This window comes from Macaca nemestrina, chromosome 10, assembly GCF_043159975.1.
Source record: "Macaca nemestrina isolate mMacNem1 chromosome 10, mMacNem.hap1, whole genome shotgun sequence".
Lineage (NCBI taxonomy): Eukaryota > Metazoa > Chordata > Mammalia > Primates > Cercopithecidae > Macaca > Macaca nemestrina.
Genome location: NC_092134.1, coordinates 64,643,434 through 64,647,956, shown reverse-complemented (window position 1 = coordinate 64,647,956; position 4,523 = coordinate 64,643,434). Strand labels below are relative to the sequence as shown.

At 47.2% G+C, this 4,523-nt stretch overlaps 1 pseudogene; it reads right to left on the bottom strand.

The window, feature by feature from the left end:
- Positions 1-434: 434 nt before the first annotated feature.
- On the bottom strand, positions 435-1,640 carry LOC105473406 (SUZ RNA-binding domain-containing pseudogene; annotated as a pseudogene).
- Between the last annotated feature and the right edge of the window lie 2,883 nt (positions 1,641-4,523).

Below are 4,523 nucleotides of genomic sequence, written 5' to 3'. Positions count from 1 at the left end.
ACAAGAAAGAAAAAAGATTAGTTGTGACTAATAAAGTATGAAATGGCCCTTGGGTCAAGATAAGTCTATTGTAGACTTTTTTTTTTTCCTTTGAGACATGGTCTCACTCTGTCACACAGGCTGGAGTGCAGTGGCAGGATCACACACAACCTATCCAGGCTCAAGCCATCCTTCCATCTCTGGCTTCCAAGTAGCTAGGACTACAGGTGAGTGCCACCATGCCTGGCTAATTTTTTTGCATTTTGTAGAGACAGGGTTTTGCCATGTTGCTCAGGCTGGTCTCAAACCCTTGGCCTTAATAGATCCTCCCACCTTGGCCTCCCAAAATGCTGGGATTACAGGTGTGAGCCTTGTTTTGCAGAGTTTATGTCCCAAAGAATATAAAGACACTCGAAGTATCTCAACCTCTTGAAACACCTCTTGGGCATCAAGAACAATGCTACTAAAAATAAGCAGTTTGCCTCTAGAGAAACTTCAAGTAAGCACAACAAAGGGCAAAGTGACACAGGATAACTGTGGAATGCAAGCAAACAGCAGCAGCTGGTCTGTATTTTTTTAAATGGTAAAGTCATAAACAATAGCAACTGCTTTTAGAGTGAGCAGATGGTTTGCTTTCTTTTTTTTTTCAAAGGGAACTCACTTTTTAAGTGATGAAGACATGCACTTGGGGTGGATAGGTGTGAGTTCATTTGTGTTTTGAAATCCCAAATTAATGAGCATGATAAACCGTTATTTCTGGCCCTGTCTGACTCTCTGAGTACTTGGTGGGTTCCCCCTAACCTTCTCCTAACCCCCACCCTTTCCCTTTCCATTGACTTGGGACAGTCCTTGTCGAAGTGCCAATCACAGTGGGAAGGGGAGAAGGGGGGAGGTCACAGTGCATGGGGTTCAAGGTCACAGTGGCGGAGCAACGGGGATCACCGGGCAAGTAAGTCAGGTTCCCGCTGCTCAAGTCCAGCTGTCCGCCACGAAAGTGCAACCCTTGGCGGACGACGCAGGAAGCGTTGACGCGGCAGTCGCGCCATATCTTTTTGCCTGCATTTATCTGCGCTGTTTGAAGTCTTGTGACCCATCAGGACCCAGAGGCTGTCTGATCACATTATTGGGCTGCCTGCTGTCTTCGGGTTGGGAGATCCTGGTTAGCCTGAAGGGAAAAAGATCAGAGAAAGGCCTATCGAGGATGGGTTTCTCCTGCTTCTCCTCCGGGCCGGCGCTGCCCAGGATCCGCTTCCGAGTCTCGGCGTACTCGGCCTCCCGCTGTGCCATGGACTTGTCTGGAAGGGCGGGTCTGCTAGCGGACCTGGGGCTGTTAACCACACCCTTGCTGGTGGGCCTCTTGAGGATGCGGTGGAGGGGGTACCTGGGGAAAACTATCGTCCTGAATCACCATGGGCACTTTGGGAGATTTGGATTTCCTGCTGTTTTTGTGTGATCTTCAGTTTTTTTTTTCCAGACGTCTATTTCCCCGCTGTCTACCGCCTCCTCCCAGCTCTCAGCGACCTCCTCATATTCCATCTTACTCGCCACTTTCCAGATCGCTTGCTTTCTTATTCCGCATTTTCTCTGACTTTTGCAGTATTCAATATTATTACTTGATTCTGATTTTTCAGACATCACTATATGGCCCTTGGCTTTTTGGTCGTTCCTCTCATTTCTTTGCTGTTTCAAGCTCTGTTCCCAGCCTAAGCTTTTTACCACTGAATTCTGTTCTGTGACGCATCACTTAAAACTAACCCAACTTTTCATTCCCTCCATACTTTTTTTGGTAAGCAGTATTATCATGCTTTAGGTGGACACTGAGTCATACCGCTGTGGTAGTGCTGGTACACATAGTTTTGAATACCAGGTTCTTGAGTGAATCCTTTTTGCTTCTCTCTCCCCCACCCCCGCTTCTCCCTTCTGCCTTCATTTCTGCCCCTTCTTTTCTGGTTCCATTAGAAAAGGACTAATCTTATCAGTTCTGCCTTTTGTTTCTACTCTAATAACTTTGTGAAGAGAATTTTTTCAAAGCACAAGGCCAATGAGAAGGGGGAAAGTCGGTCCAGAAGGCAGCTGGCCCGACTATTCTGAGTTTGAATCAACTCCTGGTGGTCCTGTTAAAATACAGTTTGAAGCAAATCACCTGTTTTTATGCTCCTAATATCTACTCTGTCTAAAGCCCAAATTTCCTTGCTTGGCATTTAAGAAGACTCCAAGTTCTTAAAACTTCTTCTTGACTTTCATGCAAGTCAAACTGATTTATTGTAACTCAAACAGCCCTCTTTATATTTTCCTTTCTGTATTTTTTGATAGTTTTCTTGTGCCTGGAATATTTTCTGCGTTTATTTAAGTCTCACCATCTTTCTTTTTTTTTTTTTTTTTTTTTTTTTTTTTTTTTTTTTTTGAGACGGAGTCTTGCTCTGTCGCCCAGGCTGGGGTGCAGTGGCCGGATCTCAGCTCACTGCAAGCTCCACCTCCCGGGTTTACGCCATTCTCCTGCCTCAGCCTCCTGAGTAGCTGGGACTACAGGCGCCCGCCACCTCGCCCAGCTAGTTTTTTTTTTGTATTTTTTAGTAGAGATGGGGTTTCACCGTGTTAGCCAGGATGGTCTCGATCTCCTGACCTCGTGATCCACCCGTCTCGGCCTCCCAAAGTGCTGGGATTACAGGCTTGAGCCACCGCGCCCGGCCCTCACCATCTTTCAAGACACAAAATATGTGTGATCTTCTCTGAGGCCTTTGTGAACTGCCTCCAGCGTTCACTAAGCAATTAATTATGTCTCTTAACTTTTATAGCACAAACCTATTCGCTCACTTGATATTTAACAAATATCAACCTCTATCACTTATCTTTTTCTTTTTCTTCCAAGATGGAGTCTTGCTGTCCACCCAGGCTGGACTGCAGTGGCACGATCTCGGCTCACTGCAACCTCCGCCTCCCAGGATCTAGCGATTCTTCTGCCTCAGCCTCCCGAGTAGCTAGGATTACAGGTGCCCACCACTGGGCCCGGCTAATTTTTGCGTTTTTAGTAGAGACAGGGTTTCACCATGTTGGCCAGGCTGGTCTTGAACTACTAACCTTGTGATCTGCTCACCTCAGCCTCCCAAAGTACTGGGATTACAGGCGAGAGCCACCGTGCCCAGCGTTATCACTTATCTTTCTTTTCATGCTAACATTTTCTCACTGCTTGAGATTTTCTTTCATCCAATTTCAAGCACTGAGTCTAACAATTAGAAACCCCACTGTATTTGATCTGATGGAGATTACCTTTTTAAAAGCCACATATTAAATCTCTTAAGTTAATAATATTGACAATCAACTTCAATCAACTGAGTGACCACTATGTTTAAGGAAGGTTACTTTCTGGTAGGCTGGGAAGCAGGAGAAGGGAAGGATATAACTTTATAAAAAAAGCTGCAGAAGGGAAGGATATAACTTTATTAAAAAAGGCCCTTGTTTACAAAGAGCTAATCACCCTACTGGCCAAAGAAAGGTGTTCCTTCTTTGCAACGGCTGTGTTTTTGGGTTTAGCTAACTCAATTCTTTATGTCCTCAACTTATGAGACTGCATCAAAAACGTTTTTGCCACACCTCTGTGGGCAAGTAGGTGAGTCAGAATGAGTGCATAACATATAAATATATATTTTAATGATAATGAATGTGTAGATTAACAAACCCAAACTTTTTTTTTTTTTTTGAGAAACAGTCTTGCCCTGTCGCCCAGGCTGGAGTGCAGTGGCATGATCTTGGCTCGCTGCAGCCTCCGCCTCCTGGGTTCACGGGATTCTCCTGCCTCAGCCTCCCGAGTAGCTGGGATTATAGGTGCCCGCCACCATGCCCGGCTAATTTTTGTAGTTTTTAGTAGAGACAGCGTTTCCCATGTTGGCCATGGCTGGTCTTGAACTCCTGACCTCAAGTGATCCACCGGCCTCGGCCTACCTAAAGTGATGGGATTACAAGCGGGAGCCACCGCGCCTGGCCAAACCCAAACATTCTAAAAGTAACCGCTCCCCTCCCCACCAACGGTAACCAGCGTCTTTGTTCTCCAACCATAGCAGCTGTATGCACCGGTGTATAAGCCTGCCTTAAGTGCTATTTTAAATCTTTATTAAAAACAAGCCTTGACTCATTTGTGTACAACTCCAGCGGCTAGTGCAGTGGGCTTAACGTATTAAACAGCTGTTAATTTTGGTTTCTTTTTGGTAACAGCGACACGGAGATCCGCATTTGTCGCAGTTTCCACCACGGGCGGGAAGCGTAAATACAAGAAATATAAAAATAGCGCAACGGCTAAAGGAGTGTTCCCAGTGCCAAGCCAGGCAGGCGCCGCGCCCGGGCCGAGCCCCACCCGCCCAGTTCGCGTCCAAGACTCCCACCCCGCCTCAGAGTACGCCGCGCCCGCGGGGCGACACTCCCAACTCCATCTTCCCGGAGGCGGTGCGGCCCAGCCCCTGACCCAATTGGCGGAAGCGGGGCCGGGTGTGTGCGCGCGCACAAATGCCCGGATGCGCCGCGACGCCCCGCACGCTCCCCTCCGGCGGTAG